Source organism: Coffea arabica, chromosome 2e (genome assembly GCF_036785885.1).
Source record: "Coffea arabica cultivar ET-39 chromosome 2e, Coffea Arabica ET-39 HiFi, whole genome shotgun sequence".
Taxonomy (NCBI): Eukaryota; Viridiplantae; Streptophyta; class Magnoliopsida; order Gentianales; family Rubiaceae; genus Coffea; species Coffea arabica.
In genome coordinates, this window is record NC_092313.1 from 48798387 (window position 1) to 48819395 (window position 21009).

At 37.9% G+C, this 21009-nt stretch overlaps 3 long non-coding RNA genes across 3 annotated transcripts; all 3 read left to right on the forward strand.

Annotated features, from left to right (window-relative positions):
- The first annotated feature begins 4118 nt into the window (after positions 1 to 4118).
- LOC140037301 (uncharacterized) lies at positions 4119 to 6756 on the forward strand. Its single transcript, XR_011841225.1, has 3 exons — positions 4119 to 4299; positions 5844 to 5903; positions 6634 to 6756. It is a non-coding gene; the product is annotated as an uncharacterized lncRNA (long non-coding RNA).
- A 1693-nt stretch (positions 6757 to 8449) lies between these two features.
- LOC140037302 (uncharacterized) lies at positions 8450 to 11087 on the forward strand. The gene is made up of 3 exons (XR_011841226.1): positions 8450 to 8630; positions 10175 to 10234; positions 10965 to 11087. It is a non-coding gene; the product is annotated as an uncharacterized lncRNA (long non-coding RNA).
- Positions 11088 to 12780: 1693 nt separating this feature from the next.
- Positions 12781 to 15418, forward strand: LOC140037303 (uncharacterized). The gene is made up of 3 exons (XR_011841227.1): positions 12781 to 12961; positions 14506 to 14565; positions 15296 to 15418. It is a non-coding gene; the product is annotated as an uncharacterized lncRNA (long non-coding RNA).
- The last annotated feature ends 5591 nt before the right edge of the window (positions 15419 to 21009 follow it).

Genomic DNA, 21009 nt, shown 5'->3' on the forward strand with positions numbered 1-21009 from the left:
CAGATTTCTGAAATTTTTCAATGCAATTTTTCCATCCCAAACACAGCTAAAACTTTAAACGAACAATGCCACTTTGACTTTAACAACAACCATCACCAAACTAAGCATCCAAATAAGCCAAAGACATGGGAGGAAATCACACAAATGCCTGGAGAAAAGTCCAGCAGACATTCGGCAAACTGGACAGAACAAAAAGAAAAGTTTTGCTGCAATTTTCTGCTGCAACTTCCGCATGCTCCAATTCATGTGTACTTCACATCAAACAGATTGCACCAAGCTCATGGGTTTATTAACTCAAATCAATAAAAACCTCAACCCATTTAGTTAGCATAATCTGGACAAGGTTCTTGATGTGCCAAAAAGGAGAAGAAACACGCAATAACAAGGGAAAACATGAAACCAGAATCTTTAAGAGCTAATCTTTGCTTTGTCTAATACCATTTCCTTTTCCAAGAACATCTAACAATTTCGGCCAAACAACTGGAAACAAGATGTCACAAAACTTTCATTTCATCTTTTCAGCACCCAAATGAAACAAGCAAAAGATGTCTAAAACCAACTTCAAGAGCTGTTGCAGGACCAGAAAGAACCATAAACGTGAGAAACGAAGTGCGGCTTTTCTTGTTTTAAACAAAAATTCCAAATAGCATCTTGACAGAAATCCAATGTTAAAGTATTTCATTGGATAGATTAAAGCAACAAAGGTGACTCAAACACACACCAGCGGCAAAAAATATGCATCAAGAGATGCTACAAGCACCCATGTCTCTAGAACCCAAGGGAAAGTGAAATTGCAGCAGAGGCATGAAGATACCCAACGGCATGAAATGGAGATAACTCTACTCCTTGCAATAGACAGCGGCTGCAAAGGCTTCTCGTCCCCTGCCTCACAAAGTTCTCTTTTTCTTAAAAACTCTTCTCCTGATTTTCTTCCTTAGCCACGGAACTTTCCCCCCAGATTTCAGCCGTCAAAAGCCTCTTACCTTCTCGCTCAACTCAGCAGCAAGTCTGACTTTTTCTCGTTCCTTTTGCCGTCGCCTCCAGTTTCTCACCGTAGCTCTCTTACATTTCTTCCTCCTGGTTGTGGTTTCTTCTTTTCTACCGTAGCCCCTTATCCGATTCTATTCTCAGCAAGTTTTTGTGGTTTTTTGCTCTCTCAAAACCCTCCTTAAACCTGGCCGCCAACTATCTCAGTCCCTCTCTTTTCTCCCTTCGGAGTTTTTCCCTTTCCAAGTTTTCTTTCTCTGCTTAGCCGTCACCTCCCATGTATTTTCGTCCCCTCTTAATCTCTCCCTCAAAGCCTCTCTAGCTGTCCGTCCGCCTTTCTTTTCCCTTTGCTGTTTTTCTATCCCCCGTTGGTTCTCCCCAAAACCCTACTCTCTCTCTCTCGTTCTGGTTTTTCTTTCCTACCGCCGCTCACTGCTGGAACTCCCCCCCTTTGTCTCTCTCAAAGCTCTTCTGCGGCTGCTGTTTCCTTTTTGCCATTTTCCCGATTTTGCAGCCGCCCTCCCTCTCTCTGTATGCTCCCGGTTCTTTTCTTTTTTAGCTCCCCTCTTGCTGTGTTTCTATTCCCCGATCCTCTCTCCCAGTTCTCTCTATCCGTCCTCCCAAAACTCTTTCTTTTTTTCGTTTTTCTAGCCGTCAAACTTGCTCTATCCCTGTTGTTTCTCACCCCCAGCTCTCCTTGCGGCTACTACCCCCAAAATGCAACCCTTCCACCAAACCCTTCATCCCACGGCTCTCCTACTCTCTTTCTTCCTCTCAGATTGCAGCCGTCAACCAAAAACCCTCTGATTTCTGTCTAGCCCTCACTAGCCTAGCTCCTTTGTCTCTGTCTATTGCTCTCTGTTTTTTCCAGCCGTTCACTCTATCATCCCCCTTGCGGCTGTCTTGCTGCGCTCCTTTTTATATGCAGCTCTCAACCCTAAAACCCTCAGCAATCTCTTCAAATATTGCAGCCCAAGGGCTGCTAGAGCCCTTCTTTGCAAGCTGCGAAAAAACGCAGCTTGCATGTCCCGTAGCCCCCTTTTTTTTTTAATCTTTTCAACTAATTAATTAATTAAACAAAATTAATAATAATAATAATAATAACAAAAACAACTTAATTAACATTGGATAAAAATAAATAAACTAGAATCAACAAAATGCAACTTTCCATTTTTCCTTTTTTCATTTTTCTCATTTTCACTTTTTCCTTTTTTCCTAAATGAACCAAACAAAAATAAAAGATTAATTAAGTAGAAATGACTAAAGTAGATAAATAAAGCCAAATAAAACAAAATTTCTATTTTTTCCCTTTTTTCCCTTTTTCATGATTTTTCTTTTTGAACCAACAAATGAAATAAATGTTCGTAAACTAAACCTAAAATTGAAACAAATTAAACTCAAATTAAACTAATTAAAAAAAAGTAAAATTCGAAACCAAAAATTTGGTGTCTACACCTGTTGGTTTAGGTAGTTGAGGAATGCCGCTCAAGTCCAGTAATTGCCACCAACTTTTTCCACAAGAGTAATCAAGTAGGCACAACACAAATGGTAGTAGAGAATGAAGTAGAAAGAGCAAATTTGTAAAAGATAGGGGGCGGACAGCAAGGGAAAGACGCCAATGTGAACACAAGGACAAAGAAACCCTAGTTTCCTAAAAGGTATGAGTAAATTCCTAAAATGTAGGAGAGAAAGTAGGGAAGTAACCAAGTGAAAAACAAGGAGTTATCCAAGTGTTTTACTTAGTTTCCTAAAGTGATTTTGGAAAACAAGTTAGTTTGGAAACTTTTTAGCAAACCTGTTCTTGAACAACTTTTAGAACTCTCAAATTCCTCTCCAAGTGGACTTGCAAATCAGATTTGGTTTCTTCCTTGTCCACCGAATTTTCCAGATTTTTTTTTCTCCTCCAAAATTCTCTCACCAAGGTCGGTTGGGTCTCTTTAAACCCTTCTTCACAGCCGCACTCTCATGCACAAATCAGTTTCGGTCTTTGTACTCTCAAGAGGCAAGCAAGTCGATTGTTCCTTCCTTACGCATCACACTCCAACAGTCTCGGCTATGGGGTCCTAACAAGAAGAGGTAAGTGATCTCTCACAACTTTCTTCCCCACGAGTTGCCCAAGTCCCTTGTTATTCTTGGTTTTGATGATCACAAAGGACTTTGAAATATTTATCTAACTCTCTTCAAATATAAGTGTTTTTTTGCCTATCAAAGAATCATGTACGAATATGTCAAGAAATGAAAATCAACCAAAAGAAGAAGCAAAAACAAGGCACTCATGTCGGACGTCCGAAGGAATCGGTCGGACGTCCGAAAGGATGAAGAACATCAAGAATGTGACGCCCCGAAAATTAGGAGATTGTTTGTAAATAAGATACTAAAGTGTATTTCTTTGGGTTTGATTTAAAACCTTATTTTGTTTTAAAAAGATTAGAAACCCTAAAATTTTAATCAAAAAAAAAACCCTAGTTTACTTGTGATTAACTGGTTTCCTTCAATATCTCATCTTTTAATAGAAACTCTAAATTCAATTTATGGAATTGGAAAATCCCTCATGTTATTTTAAAAATGTCCCTTTATTTGGAAATTATTATTTTTATTAAGGCTTGCTACCCCATTTATTCCACGATAAGTGTAAATAAACCTAGAAAGTAGGTTTTCACCTTTGGTTTTAAGATCGGAGTAAAATTAGGGTTTTCGCAATTTTTCACCGGATGAATTTTCGGTACAAAGTAAGGATTAAATTTGGAGATTAAAAGTGACTTTTAAGTGAGAAATAATATGTGAGTAGTAGCAATGATATAAGGTTAGTGAATGGGAAGTAAAAACCCTAGTATGTGAGTTTTAAGAAAAACGGCGCCAACCGGCGGGTCCCGCGCACTACCGTTTGAACGCACCACTTGACCACCACTTTCTTACTGTATAAGCTCATTACTAATTGAGCAAAATATCTTCCCCCTCATGATGATAGCTTGACCGAATGTGTGGCTCAAATGCAAGGAAGAAAGAGAAAATTTTGTGGTTGAGATTAAACCAAGTGTTAGCCAAACTTGTGGCTAGAATTAATTCTTATCTTTCCATCTTCTTATAAGACAAACTTAGCTTCATTTCCTTCCATTTCTGCATCATTCCAGCCGACCAAGAGAGAGAGAGAAGTGAGAGCTTGAGCAACCACATTCCTTCTTGATTCACACCAACCAAGTGCTAAGCTAGAAATCTAAACCGATTGATTGCAAGTTTGGAAGCTTGGGAAGCTAAGGAACCAAGAAATTTCAAAGGAAGTGAACTATCACTCATCCAAGCCTTGTTTTTGAGGTATTCAATCTGATCATGGTCCTTGATCTTTTAAATCTTGTGTTAAGATGTTATTTAGCTTAAGTTTTGGCTTGATTTCAAGATGAGCAAGTGATTGTGATGATTATTGGATGAAATAATCAAATCAGGGTTTTGGGGATTTGCTGCCAAACTTGATGTGTGACTCACATATGTTGTAATTAAGGTTATATAAAGGGTTTTGGTAGTGATTAGAACAAGAAATTGAGGAAAGTTACATTAAAAACTGAAAATCCCAGAAATCTGGAAAATTGTTCTTCCATTCTGCCCGTTTTTGTAGCCCTATGTTAGAGGCCTAATTGGCCTTTGGTCAAAACATGAAAGTTGTTCAGAATGGTATTTTATAGGTGCCCACAAAATTTCAGCTCATTTGGAGCATCGTAGCTTGTGAAAAGACGAAAATACCCTCGCTGATCTAGGTCACTTTCCAGAATTCCGCGTGGACAGTTCAGTCCTTTTGATTGAGTTTATTCACTATGATCCGTTTAGATTTAGCCTTTCACCGAAACATGAAAGTTTTATTACCCTGTCTTAGCTTCGTAACGCCTCCAAGAACACCTTAATTGGATCTTGGTAGACTGAGATATGGTCATGTGAGTGAAATGCGGCTGATTAGCCGAATAGTTGAAACCAGGTTACATGAGTTGGGAATTTGATCAGGTTACATTGAAAATTTGACTGAGTGCTCTTCATGAAAGTTGTAGTGTTCTGAAGTAGCTTTAAAATTCCTCTAAGAACACCTGAATTGGATTTTTGTACACTGAGTTATGTTCATTACAGTGTTCTGCGTTTAAACAGCCGACGAATTAGTTTCTGGTTTAGTAATTCGAGAATTTGACCAAGTTACATTAGAAACTGGACTAAGTGACCTTCATGAATATTGTAGCTCTGTATCTTAGCTTCGAAACGGCATAGGTTTCATTTTAATCCGATAAGCGTAGCCTCGGATATGTTATTTCCGCATTTGTACGTCAAATCTGTTTTGAACTAAATTGAATTTCTGCACTTGTACTTAATACGATTCTTGTTATTATGATATTGTGAGCCTATGGAACGGCTCTTGACATGAATTGCTGATATGTATAATGTTGGGTTGTGTTTGAGAAAAACAATGAAGCCTAAAAGGCTGGAAAATTAGGTAAACACAAAGGGCATGCTGCCCGAATTTTTACTCGAGGACTAGAAAACTATATTAGCGACTTGAGTGAAGGTTAAGTATTTATCACTTGAACTAGTAAAGACCTTTGCTACTATGTTTCTTGAGTGTTATATGTTAAGACTTGGTCGAGCTCGTACCTTGAGGAAAAGACTTAATGGCCAATGTAAACTTGTATTTCCATGTACTTTCAACTCAAGTGTTATTTCCAAGTATTTATGCTACAAAACCTTATGATTTGAAAAGCGAGCAAGTGTTTCGCGAGTGTCTTTCAAATGAATTTCAATTGGTCGATTTTTAATGAATGGAATGTTAACGTTTCGAATTCGACTCGTGTTTCAAAGTTCTCAAACTGGAATTTTTATCGCAGATCTGGACTCCAAGCCTGGAGTGTAATTGAACGTGAATAATTGAAGCACTATATCTTTTGGTGAGTGCTTTCAAATACCGAATTGCACTAGATACTTGAACTTGATACGTGACCAATATGAGTACATGTTATATACGTGAATTGTTAGGGCAAGAGTGTACTTTATCGCACTTGCCCTTACGTGATATACTTGTTTATTGTTGCAATTGACTTGATATACTTGTTTATGGTGCGCGCACTTCCTGGAATTCCAGAAACCCTGCGGCAAGTTACTTGAGTCGAGCCGGCAAGGGCTTGGTCGATTGGGTAACGAACCCTGGGTCTCTTGTTTTGTCGAGTGGAGTGATATCTCCTCGGCTAAACGGTATACTCGAGTATTACCACACGTGTTTATTGAGGATTTTGGGCCCAGTAGGGGGTGAACGGTGGACGGAGAGTCGTGTAAGTGGTGTTCTACTGGATTGGTTACCTACTTAAAAGTTGACGGAGTGTCAACTGTTACTTGATCAAGCTCTGGAGATGCAATGGAAATTTGGCTCCTGAGAGCCTTCCGTATCCTTATACTTGAAAGTGATTATTGCTTATTGGATTGCTGTTCCTTTTGAAAATCGAAAAGCACTTTATACGTGCTCATTTGGAAATTTGCTACTTGAAATATTATTGTCCACTCTTATGAGTTTTGATGCCGTTAACTTGCTACATGGATATTCATACTTTTAAAATGGGCAATTTGTTATTTGAAACCTCACTGGGCTTTTAGCTCATTCCACGCTATTTGTTTTCCTTACAGGAATACGAGTGAGGCGTGAGTCGTGAACAGACTAGCGTAGTCTAGTTGCTCTTGAAATTGTTTTGACTTTTGACTTGTACTCGCGCTATTCCTCGAATGGAACATGTTGTACTTGGATTGTATACATTTTGAACTAGTTTGGTGTATTGAGGCTTTGTACCTCGATTTCTATCAATGTAAATTATAAGCTTGAATTGTGAATGTTATTTATGGTTCATGGATGTGTGTACATGACTCGATTGAGATAGTGAGTGAGTCCTGGCGAGAGCTGGGCAGGCGGTCCGCCGAACCCTTTGGTACGCCTTAGGTGGAGGTGGGGTCGTCACAGATGGTATCAGAGCTCCTATTGAGCTCGTGCCGGGAGAAGGTTCTCGGACTGTGGGGATTGACTTGTTAAGTGTGGAATGATTGTCTATTGTTGGAGATTTTAGATATGTATGCTGGGTAGGAATCTCTAATACGGGTGATTTACTCTTGGGACCGGCCGGCTCGAGTTGTGAATTACCTTATTGTGGATTCTTGTCCCCGAATACCAAAGAGTGACACCTTCACGATAAGCTGAGATCTCACGTAATATTGAGATAAATTTGGATTGTGAAAGCAAAGGCACGGGGAATGTGAATAGTATGGACGTGAAATATATTGAAGATATTCATGGGATTTGGGATCCTTCTTATCCACGTGTTACGAGCCTTGATTAAGTGTAGTACCTGAGTGATACGTAAGATTAATGCTCTATAAGTTATGCGACTTGTTTTGATTAAATGTGTTATATTGCCTATGATTTAGAAGGGTCTAAGTCAAGAGTGCCAGCTAGAATGTACTCCCTGGATCAACAGGCTTTACCTGAACCATTGGAGATAGTAGAAGGTACGATTCGTGTTTACTATTGTTTAACCAAATATTGACTATAGTGAAACCTGAGAGCTGGAAATGAATATATAAGGAAAATACCCTACATTATTTCGAGGTGCATGTATGAATTTCGAGGACGAAATTCTTTTAAGGAGGGGAGAGTGTGACGCCCCGAAAATTAGGAGATTGTTTGTAAATAAGATACTAAAGTGTATTTCTTTGGGTTTGATTTAAAACCTTATTTTGTTTTAAAAAGATTAGAAACCCTAAAATTTTAATCAAAAAAAAAACCCTAGTTTACTTGTGATTAACTGGTTTCCTTCAATATCTCATCTTTTAATAGAAACTCTAAATTCAATTTATGGAATTGGAAAATCCCTCATGTTATTTTAAAAATGTCCCTTTATTTGGAAATTATTATTTTTATTAAGGCTTGCTACCCCATTTATTCCACGATAAGTGTAAATAAACCTAGAAAGTAGGTTTTCACCTTTGGTTTTAAGATCGGAGTAAAATTAGGGTTTTCGCAATTTTTCACCGGATGAATTTTCGGTACAAAGTAAGGATTAAATTTGGAGATTAAAAGTGACTTTTAAGTGAGAAATAATATGTGAGTAGTAGCAATGATATAAGGTTAGTGAATGGGAAGTAAAAACCCTAGTATGTGAGTTTTAAGAAAAACGGCGCCAACCGGCGGGTCCCGCGCACTACCGTTTGAACGCACCACTTGACCACCACTTTCTTACTGTATAAGCTCATTACTAATTGAGCAAAATATCTTCCCCCTCATGATGATAGCTTGACCGAATGTGTGGCTCAAATGCAAGGAAGAAAGAGAAAATTTTGTGGTTGAGATTAAACCAAGTGTTAGCCAAACTTGTGGCTAGAATTAATTCTTATCTTTCCATCTTCTTATAAGACAAACTTAGCTTCATTTCCTTCCATTTCTGCATCATTCCAGCCGACCAAGAGAGAGAGAGAAGTGAGAGCTTGAGCAACCACATTCCTTCTTGATTCACACCAACCAAGTGCTAAGCTAGAAATCTAAACCGATTGATTGCAAGTTTGGAAGCTTGGGAAGCTAAGGAACCAAGAAATTTCAAAGGAAGTGAACTATCACTCATCCAAGCCTTGTTTTTGAGGTATTCAATCTGATCATGGTCCTTGATCTTTTAAATCTTGTGTTAAGATGTTATTTAGCTTAAGTTTTGGCTTGATTTCAAGATGAGCAAGTGATTGTGATGATTATTGGATGAAATAATCAAATCAGGGTTTTGGGGATTTGCTGCCAAACTTGATGTGTGACTCACATATGTTGTAATTAAGGTTATATAAAGGGTTTTGGTAGTGATTAGAACAAGAAATTGAGGAAAGTTACATTAAAAACTGAAAATCCCAGAAATCTGGAAAATTGTTCTTCCATTCTGCCCGTTTTTGTAGCCCTATGTTAGAGGCCTAATTGGCCTTTGGTCAAAACATGAAAGTTGTTCAGAATGGTATTTTATAGGTGCCCACAAAATTTCAGCTCATTTGGAGCATCGTAGCTTGTGAAAAGACGAAAATACCCTCGCTGATCTAGGTCACTTTCCAGAATTCCGCGTGGACAGTTCAGTCCTTTTGATTGAGTTTATTCACTATGATCCGTTTAGATTTAGCCTTTCACCGAAACATGAAAGTTTTATTACCCTGTCTTAGCTTCGTAACGCCTCCAAGAACACCTTAATTGGATCTTGGTAGACTGAGATATGGTCATGTGAGTGAAATGCGGCTGATTAGCCGAATAGTTGAAACCAGGTTACATGAGTTGGGAATTTGATCAGGTTACATTGAAAATTTGACTGAGTGCTCTTCATGAAAGTTGTAGTGTTCTGAAGTAGCTTTAAAATTCCTCTAAGAACACCTGAATTGGATTTTTGTACACTGAGTTATGTTCATTACAGTGTTCTGCGTTTAAACAGCCGACGAATTAGTTTCTGGTTTAGTAATTCGAGAATTTGACCAAGTTACATTAGAAACTGGACTAAGTGACCTTCATGAATATTGTAGCTCTGTATCTTAGCTTCGAAACGGCATAGGTTTCATTTTAATCCGATAAGCGTAGCCTCGGATATGTTATTTCCGCATTTGTACGTCAAATCTGTTTTGAACTAAATTGAATTTCTGCACTTGTACTTAATACGATTCTTGTTATTATGATATTGTGAGCCTATGGAACGGCTCTTGACATGAATTGCTGATATGTATAATGTTGGGTTGTGTTTGAGAAAAACAATGAAGCCTAAAAGGCTGGAAAATTAGGTAAACACAAAGGGCATGCTGCCCGAATTTTTACTCGAGGACTAGAAAACTATATTAGCGACTTGAGTGAAGGTTAAGTATTTATCACTTGAACTAGTAAAGACCTTTGCTACTATGTTTCTTGAGTGTTATATGTTAAGACTTGGTCGAGCTCGTACCTTGAGGAAAAGACTTAATGGCCAATGTAAACTTGTATTTCCATGTACTTTCAACTCAAGTGTTATTTCCAAGTATTTATGCTACAAAACCTTATGATTTGAAAAGCGAGCAAGTGTTTCGCGAGTGTCTTTCAAATGAATTTCAATTGGTCGATTTTTAATGAATGGAATGTTAACGTTTCGAATTCGACTCGTGTTTCAAAGTTCTCAAACTGGAATTTTTATCGCAGATCTGGACTCCAAGCCTGGAGTGTAATTGAACGTGAATAATTGAAGCACTATATCTTTTGGTGAGTGCTTTCAAATACCGAATTGCACTAGATACTTGAACTTGATACGTGACCAATATGAGTACATGTTATATACGTGAATTGTTAGGGCAAGAGTGTACTTTATCGCACTTGCCCTTACGTGATATACTTGTTTATTGTTGCAATTGACTTGATATACTTGTTTATGGTGCGCGCACTTCCTGGAATTCCAGAAACCCTGCGGCAAGTTACTTGAGTCGAGCCGGCAAGGGCTTGGTCGATTGGGTAACGAACCCTGGGTCTCTTGTTTTGTCGAGTGGAGTGATATCTCCTCGGCTAAACGGTATACTCGAGTATTACCACACGTGTTTATTGAGGATTTTGGGCCCAGTAGGGGGTGAACGGTGGACGGAGAGTCGTGTAAGTGGTGTTCTACTGGATTGGTTACCTACTTAAAAGTTGACGGAGTGTCAACTGTTACTTGATCAAGCTCTGGAGATGCAATGGAAATTTGGCTCCTGAGAGCCTTCCGTATCCTTATACTTGAAAGTGATTATTGCTTATTGGATTGCTGTTCCTTTTGAAAATCGAAAAGCACTTTATACGTGCTCATTTGGAAATTTGCTACTTGAAATATTATTGTCCACTCTTATGAGTTTTGATGCCGTTAACTTGCTACATGGATATTCATACTTTTAAAATGGGCAATTTGTTATTTGAAACCTCACTGGGCTTTTAGCTCATTCCACGCTATTTGTTTTCCTTACAGGAATACGAGTGAGGCGTGAGTCGTGAACAGACTAGCGTAGTCTAGTTGCTCTTGAAATTGTTTTGACTTTTGACTTGTACTCGCGCTATTCCTCGAATGGAACATGTTGTACTTGGATTGTATACATTTTGAACTAGTTTGGTGTATTGAGGCTTTGTACCTCGATTTCTATCAATGTAAATTATAAGCTTGAATTGTGAATGTTATTTATGGTTCATGGATGTGTGTACATGACTCGATTGAGATAGTGAGTGAGTCCTGGCGAGAGCTGGGCAGGCGGTCCGCCGAACCCTTTGGTACGCCTTAGGTGGAGGTGGGGTCGTCACAGATGGTATCAGAGCTCCTATTGAGCTCGTGCCGGGAGAAGGTTCTCGGACTGTGGGGATTGACTTGTTAAGTGTGGAATGATTGTCTATTGTTGGAGATTTTAGATATGTATGCTGGGTAGGAATCTCTAATACGGGTGATTTACTCTTGGGACCGGCCGGCTCGAGTTGTGAATTACCTTATTGTGGATTCTTGTCCCCGAATACCAAAGAGTGACACCTTCACGATAAGCTGAGATCTCACGTAATATTGAGATAAATTTGGATTGTGAAAGCAAAGGCACGGGGAATGTGAATAGTATGGACGTGAAATATATTGAAGATATTCATGGGATTTGGGATCCTTCTTATCCACGTGTTACGAGCCTTGATTAAGTGTAGTACCTGAGTGATACGTAAGATTAATGCTCTATAAGTTATGCGACTTGTTTTGATTAAATGTGTTATATTGCCTATGATTTAGAAGGGTCTAAGTCAAGAGTGCCAGCTAGAATGTACTCCCTGGATCAACAGGCTTTACCTGAACCATTGGAGATAGTAGAAGGTACGATTCGTGTTTACTATTGTTTAACCAAATATTGACTATAGTGAAACCTGAGAGCTGGAAATGAATATATAAGGAAAATACCCTACATTATTTCGAGGTGCATGTATGAATTTCGAGGACGAAATTCTTTTAAGGAGGGGAGAGTGTGACGCCCCGAAAATTAGGAGATTGTTTGTAAATAAGATACTAAAGTGTATTTCTTTGGGTTTGATTTAAAACCTTATTTTGTTTTAAAAAGATTAGAAACCCTAAAATTTTAATCAAAAAAAAAACCCTAGTTTACTTGTGATTAACTGGTTTCCTTCAATATCTCATCTTTTAATAGAAACTCTAAATTCAATTTATGGAATTGGAAAATCCCTCATGTTATTTTAAAAATGTCCCTTTATTTGGAAATTATTATTTTTATTAAGGCTTGCTACCCCATTTATTCCACGATAAGTGTAAATAAACCTAGAAAGTAGGTTTTCACCTTTGGTTTTAAGATCGGAGTAAAATTAGGGTTTTCGCAATTTTTCACCGGATGAATTTTCGGTACAAAGTAAGGATTAAATTTGGAGATTAAAAGTGACTTTTAAGTGAGAAATAATATGTGAGTAGTAGCAATGATATAAGGTTAGTGAATGGGAAGTAAAAACCCTAGTATGTGAGTTTTAAGAAAAACGGCGCCAACCGGCGGGTCCCGCGCACTACCGTTTGAACGCACCACTTGACCACCACTTTCTTACTGTATAAGCTCATTACTAATTGAGCAAAATATCTTCCCCCTCATGATGATAGCTTGACCGAATGTGTGGCTCAAATGCAAGGAAGAAAGAGAAAATTTTGTGGTTGAGATTAAACCAAGTGTTAGCCAAACTTGTGGCTAGAATTAATTCTTATCTTTCCATCTTCTTATAAGACAAACTTAGCTTCATTTCCTTCCATTTCTGCATCATTCCAGCCGACCAAGAGAGAGAGAGAAGTGAGAGCTTGAGCAACCACATTCCTTCTTGATTCACACCAACCAAGTGCTAAGCTAGAAATCTAAACCGATTGATTGCAAGTTTGGAAGCTTGGGAAGCTAAGGAACCAAGAAATTTCAAAGGAAGTGAACTATCACTCATCCAAGCCTTGTTTTTGAGGTATTCAATCTGATCATGGTCCTTGATCTTTTAAATCTTGTGTTAAGATGTTATTTAGCTTAAGTTTTGGCTTGATTTCAAGATGAGCAAGTGATTGTGATGATTATTGGATGAAATAATCAAATCAGGGTTTTGGGGATTTGCTGCCAAACTTGATGTGTGACTCACATATGTTGTAATTAAGGTTATATAAAGGGTTTTGGTAGTGATTAGAACAAGAAATTGAGGAAAGTTACATTAAAAACTGAAAATCCCAGAAATCTGGAAAATTGTTCTTCCATTCTGCCCGTTTTTGTAGCCCTATGTTAGAGGCCTAATTGGCCTTTGGTCAAAACATGAAAGTTGTTCAGAATGGTATTTTATAGGTGCCCACAAAATTTCAGCTCATTTGGAGCATCGTAGCTTGTGAAAAGACGAAAATACCCTCGCTGATCTAGGTCACTTTCCAGAATTCCGCGTGGACAGTTCAGTCCTTTTGATTGAGTTTATTCACTATGATCCGTTTAGATTTAGCCTTTCACCGAAACATGAAAGTTTTATTACCCTGTCTTAGCTTCGTAACGCCTCCAAGAACACCTTAATTGGATCTTGGTAGACTGAGATATGGTCATGTGAGTGAAATGCGGCTGATTAGCCGAATAGTTGAAACCAGGTTACATGAGTTGGGAATTTGATCAGGTTACATTGAAAATTTGACTGAGTGCTCTTCATGAAAGTTGTAGTGTTCTGAAGTAGCTTTAAAATTCCTCTAAGAACACCTGAATTGGATTTTTGTACACTGAGTTATGTTCATTACAGTGTTCTGCGTTTAAACAGCCGACGAATTAGTTTCTGGTTTAGTAATTCGAGAATTTGACCAAGTTACATTAGAAAATGGACTAAGTGACCTTCATGAATATTGTAGCTCTGTATCTTAGCTTCGAAACGGCATAGGTTTCATTTTAATCCGATAAGCGTAGCCTCGGATATGTTATTTCCGCATTTGTACGTCAAATCTGTTTTGAACTAAATTGAATTTCTGCACTTGTACTTAATACGATTCTTGTTATTATGATATTGTGAGCCTATGGAACGGCTCTTGACATGAATTGCTGATATGTATAATGTTGGGTTGTGTTTGAGAAAAACAATGAAGCCTAAAAGGCTGGAAAATTAGGTAAACACAAAGGGCATGCTGCCCGAATTTTTACTCGAGGACTAGAAAACTATATTAGCGACTCGAGTGAAGGTTAAGTATTTATCACTTGAACTAGTAAAGACCTTTGCTACTATGTTTCTTGAGTGTTATATGTTAAGACTTGGTCGAGCTCGTACCTTGAGGAAAAGATTTAATGGCCAATGTAAACTTGTATTTCCATGTACTTTCAACTCAAGTGTTATTTCCAAGTATTTATGCTACAAAACCTTATGATTTGAAAAGCGAGCAAGTGTTTCGCGAGTGTCTTTCAAATGAATTTCAATTGGTCGATTTTTAATGAATGGAATGTTAACGTTTCGAATTCGACTCGTGTTTCAAAGTTCTCAAACTGGAATTTTTATCGCAGATCTGGACTCCAAGCCTGGAGTGTAATTGAACGTGAATAATTGAAGCACTATATCTTTTGGTGAGTGCTTTCAAATACCGAATTGCACTAGATACTTGAACTTGATACGTGACCAATATGAGTACATGTTATATACGTGAATTGTTAGGGCAAGAGTGTACTTTATCGCACTTGCCCTTACGTGATATACTTGCTTATTGTTGCAATTGACTTGATATACTTGTTTATGGTGCGCGCACTTCCTGGAATTCCAGAAACCCTGCGGCAAGTTACTTGAGTCGAGCCGGCAAGGGCTTGGTCGATTGGGTAACGAACCCTGGGTCTCTTGTTTTGTCGAGTGGAGTGATATCTCCTCGGCTAAACGGTATACTCGAGTATTACCACACGTGTTTATTGAGGATTTTGGGCCCAGTAGGGGGTGAACGGTGGACGGAGAGTCGTGTAAGTGGTGTTCTACTGGATTGGTTACCTACTTAAAAGTTGACGGAGTGTCAACTGTTACTTGATCAAGCTCTGGAGATGCAATGGAAATTTGGCTCCTGAGAGCCTTCCGTATCCTTATACTTGAAAGTGATTATTGCTTATTGGATTGCTGTTCCTTTTGAAAATCGAAAAGCACTTTATACGTGCTCATTTGGAAATTTGCTACTTGAAATATTATTGTCCACTCTTATGAGTTTTGATGCCGTTAACTTGCTACATGGATATTCATACTTTTAAAATGGGCAATTTGTTATTTGAAACCTCACTGGGCTTTTAGCTCATTCCACGCTATTTGTTTTCCTTACAGGAATACGAGTGAGGCGTGAGTCGTGAACAGACTAGCGTAGTCTAGTTGCTCTTGAAATTGTTTTGACTTTTGACTTGTACTCGCGCTATTCCTCGAATGGAACATGTTGTACTTGGATTGTATACATTTTGAACTAGTTTGGTGTATTGAGGCTTTGTACCTCGATTTCTATCAATGTAAATTATAAGCTTGAATTGTGAATGTTATTTATGGTTCATGGATGTGTGTACATGACTCGATTGAGATAGTGAGTGAGTCCTGGCGAGAGCTGGGCAGGCGGTCCGCCGAACCCTTTGGTACGCCTTAGGTGGAGGTGGGGTCGTCACAAGTACACCTTGGGAGAGAACAACAGGAAAATTCTCAATGCATTGGGCAAAGAATGGGAAAATAAAGTGACTGCAATAGAGGAGGCTAAGGATTTAAATTCTGTGCCTATTGAATCTCTCATTAACTCACTAACCTCTTATGAGTTGAAACTGAAATCTAAAGTGCAGGAAGAAGAGGATGCTAGAGCAAAGAGAAATATTGCTCTAAAGACTACTCAAAGTGAAGATGATCCAGCTCACTTGGATGATGAAGACTCGGATGGTGATGATAATGATCTTGCTCTCATCACAAGAGGCTTCAAGAGAATCTTGAATAAAAGGAAGTTTAGAAAGGGAGGACCTAGCAATCAATTTCAAAATTATTCATCAAATGCAAGGAACAAAGGAAAACAAGAATTCAACAAGAAGCTAGGGGACAAATGCTATGAATGTGGACAGCCTGGACACTATGCAAACGAATGCCCCATGAAGAAAATAAAAGATGGGAAAGCTGATCGAAAGCCAAGATTCAACAACTTCCAGATTACTTGGAATGAATGCAACTCTGAAGGGGAAGTTGAAGAAGAGGAAGAATCAGCTCAAATGGCCTTCATGGCTATTGGAGATAATGAGGTAACTTCCATACACTCTCAATCTGAAAGTGATGATGAAGAAGATGATGATCTTGAATCCTTTGTTGAAAAACTGCATAATGCCTTGAAGGAATCTTATGATAAAAACAAGCAGCTAAAACAGAAAATTGCTTTTCTCATTCATGAAAATACAAGTCTTTTTCAACAAAATAAACAACTAAAGACTGACAATGATTGTCTTGTAAGAGCCGGATTTAATGTTCAAAATGAGCTTGATAGAAAGACAAATATTTGTAAAATGCTGAAGGAAAGACATGGTGATTTGAAGAAAGGAATGGACAACTTGGATGAGACTTTGAAAGCAAGAAAACAAGATTTTCTCAAAAAGAACATGTCATCTACCTTTCTTACTGCTCATCAAAGAACATTAGCACGCAACAAAAATGCACATGGTTTCACAACATATAGAAGAAATGGATTGAGATATGTCAACCAGTACATGTTAAGGACTCTTCCATTATGTGTGATTTTTGTTGTCAAAAAGGGCATTTGAAAGGAGATTGCTATGTGAAAAGAAATCTGAACAAATGGATGAAATGCATATGGTTAGTGAGATACAATGCTAACTATTGTGGACCCAAAAATTAAAAAGGGTACCAAACATTTTCTCTTTTCAGGAAAAAGGCTCAAACAAGTCCAAATGGTTTATTGATAGCGGCTGCTCAAGGCATATGACCGGTGATCCCTCTTTGTTCATAAAGTTAAAATCAAAATCAAGTGGAAAGGTGACATTCGGTGATGATGTGAAAGCTAAGACAATTGGAATAGGTGATGTTGGTAAGGATGGTGAAACTTTTGTTCATAATGTGCTCTTAGTTGATAATTTAGGTTATAACTTGCTTAGTGTTAGTCAATTGTGTGATAAAGACTTGAATGTGTTGTTTAAAAAGTATGAATGCATTGTGCTTGATTCCAAATATAATGTTGTGTTCAAAGGTAAGAGGTTTAACGACATATATATTGTGGTTCTTGATAAAATTGATTCTTCTAGCTTCAAATGTCTTAAAGCTTCAAATGAAGATCCTTGGTTGTGGCATAGGAGACTTTGTCATTTTAACATGGATTTACTAAAGGAAATTTCGAAAAAGGAGCTGGTTAGAGGCTTGCCAAAAATCTGTTTTGAAAAGGATAAAATTTGTGATGCATGTCAATTTGGAAAGCAAACAAAAGTTTCTTTTAAACCAAAGAAGTGTGTTTCAACTTCTAAACCTTTAGAACTCTTGCATCTTGACTTATTTGGTCCTACTCAAATCACTAGCTTGGGAGGTAAGAAATACTGCTTTGTGATTGTGGATGATTATTCTAGATATACTTGGGTGATATTTCTTGCTCATAAGGATGATGCCTTCAAGAATTTCACTTCATTGTTTGCTAAAGTGCAAAATCTGCTTGGCTTAAAAATTGTTAGGATTAGAAGTGATAATGGAACGGAATTCAAGTATTGTGGTTTTCCAGATTTCTGTGATCATAATGGCATAACACATGAGTTTCAATTGCAAGAACTCCACAACAAAATGGTGTTGTAGAAAGGAAAAATAGGACACTACAAGAGGCTGCTAGAACTATGTTAAGTGAATGTAGTTTGCCAAAATACCTTTGGGCTGAAGCGGTAAACACTGCATGTTATGTGATGAACAGAATCCTTTTGAGACCCATTTTGAATAAGACATCTTATGAACTGATTTTTGATAAAAAAACCTACGGTTGGATATTTCAAAGTCTTTGGTTGTAAATGTTTTATTTTAAATTTAAAGGAACATCTTGGTAAGTTTGAGAAAAAATCTGATGAAGGAATATTTTTGGGTTATTGTGAGAACAAAAGAGGATATAGAGTCTTTAATAGAAGGACTCTTGTGATAGAAGAAGCCATTCACATAACATTTGATGAAACTAATGATGATAATTCCAAAAGGTCGTGTGAGGATGATGATGTAGGTGTTCGTGAAGGAATGAAAAAGCTGAAAATTGGTGATGAAGGAATTTCTAAACCAGCAGCAATGGAAATGATGGATGAAGCTCATAATGATCAAGAAAATGGTGATGAAGATGAGAATGATCATTCAGTCAAAGACCTTCCCAATGCTTGGAAATTCAGCCAAAATCATCCAAAAGAGCTTATAATTGGTGATCCATCCGAAAAGGTAAAGACTCGTTCTTCATCTAGAAAATTGATAGACAATTTTGCTTTAGTTTCTCTTTTTGAACCCAAAAATATCAATGATGCTTTAAAGGATGATAACTGGATTTTGGCAATGCAAGAGGAACTTAATCAATTTGAGAGAAATAAGGTTTGGACACTTGTTGATAGACCTCAAAATCAACCTATCATTGGCACAAAGTGGATATTTAGAAATAAATTAGATGATAAAGGTGTTGTTGTAAGAAATAAAGCCAGATTAGTTGCTAAAGGATATGCACAAGAAGAAGGAATTGATTTTGATGAAACATTTGCTCCCGTAGCGAGATTAGAATCTATTAGAATGCTTCTTGCTTTTGCTTGTTTCAAAGGTTTCAAATTGTTTCAAATGGATGTTAAAAGTGCCTTCTTAAACGGTTTTATTGATCAAGAAGTATATGTGGATCAACCCCCCGGTTTTGAAAATACAAAATTTCCAAGTCATGTGTTTAAACTATCTAAAGCATTATATGGTTTAAAACAGGCTCCAAGAGCTTGGTATGAAAGATGAAGTGGTTTCTTGATTGAAAATGGTTTCAAAAGAAGTATTGTGGACACCACACTGTTTACTAAGCAAGTGTTAAATGACCTTCTTATTGTGCAAATATATGTTGATGATATTATTTTTGGTGCTACTAATGAGTATCTATGCAAGGATTTTTCCACCACTATGCAAAGTGAATTTGAAATGAGTATGATGGGAGAATTAAATTTCTTCCTTGGACTTCAAATACATCAAGCCCTTGAGGGAATTTTTATAAATCAAGCAAAATATACCAAGGAATTGCTGAAAAAGTTTGGCATGGAGGACTCAAAGCAAGTTGGAACTCCAATGTGCACTTCTACAAAACTTGACAAAGATGAAGAAGGTAATCATGTGGATGAAAAGCACTATAGAGGTATGATCGGAAGCTTACTCTATTTAACCGCAAGTAGACCTGATATTATGTTTGCTGTTTGCTTGTGTGCTAGATTTCAATCTTGTCCAAAAGAATCACATTTGAATGCTGTTAAAAGGATTTTTAGGTATTTGAAAGGTACATTAGACTATGGTCTTTGGTATGCTAGATCTAGTGAGTTTGCACTATATGGATATTCGGATGCTGATTTTGGAGGTTGTCGTGTGAATAGAAAGAGTACTAGTGGAACTTGTCACTTTCTTGGTAATTGCTTAGTCTCTTGGTTTAGCAAGAAACAAAATGCAATCTCCTTGTCTACAACCGAAGCGGAATATATTGCCGCTAGTGCATGTTGTGCTCAACTTTTATGGATGAAGCATACCTTGAATGATTTTGGATTATCATATGACTGCATGCCTATATTCTGTGATAATACTAGTGCTATCAATTTGACCAAAAATCCAATTCAACATTCTAGGACAAAGCATATAGATATAAAGCATCACTTTATTCGCGATCTTGTTCAAAAAGGTGAAGTATGTGTAAATTATGTTTGTTCTAAAGATCAATTTGCTGATATTTTTACAAAAGCTTTGCCATTAGATCAGTTCATTCATCTAAGATCAAAATTAGGGATAATCAAAAAATCATCTTAAAATTTTTCAAAGCCTTCGGACGTCCGAAAGAAGATGAACTCGGACGTCCGATAATGTTCTTCAGCTATTTTTTCCAGAAAACACCTGTTCGGACGAAGATGTCGGACGCACGACTTCGTTCGGCCGTCCGACAGTGCAACGGTACACTTTTTAAAGTAACTTTCTTCCTCATTTGCTTCAAACTCTTCTTCTTCTATTTCCTCTCGGACGAAAACTCTCTCGTCTCTCACTCTCAAATTCATACCATTCTGAAGCTCTCATTCCCAAATTGACTCAACCAAAACTTTTCCTGATCGATTGCGACTCGTTTCTCCTGATCATTTCACCGAATCGCATAACATTTCTCAAATTCCCAAATTTCCCTCAAAACCCTACTTTCTCATAACCGCTCTGTCAAATCTTGTTCAAGGCCTTTTTGTCCCAAAATTTCTGTGCGATTCACTTCCCTACTACTGTGTGCATCATTTGCATCCTTCATTCCACACAATTCGCACAATGGTGAATCTAAGAGGAGGAAAGGTTACTGCCGGACGCAAGCATCCACTCAGGGATGAGGATGAGGATCTTCCTACGGTCAAACGTTCATCCAAACGCTTCAAGAGAGGAGCCGTAAAGGGTCAAATGTCACGGCCTACTCCACAACCCACCTCTCAGCCTGAATCTGGACAGGGAACCTCTTCTCAACCGCCTCCAAAATCAGCCACACTCCCTACATTCTTTGATGATGCTGCAAAAGACAAACACTCCTGGATATCCCAGAAAGGTGTCATCCCTCAACGAACTGTAAACTCTTCTGAATTTCGCCACATAGGTTTAGAATCCATTCTGAGTCTATTTGCTTTCCAGAAATGGTCACATCTCATTTCTATGCCCAATGTCTATTATCCTGAAATGTTGCATCAATTTTTTGCCAATCTTAGGAAAGGCACTGACCAAACTGAGATCATGTCCAGGGTTAATGGGGTAGACTTAGTCTTTGATTCTGAAACTGTGAATTCCATTTTAAATACTACCATTGAACGTGG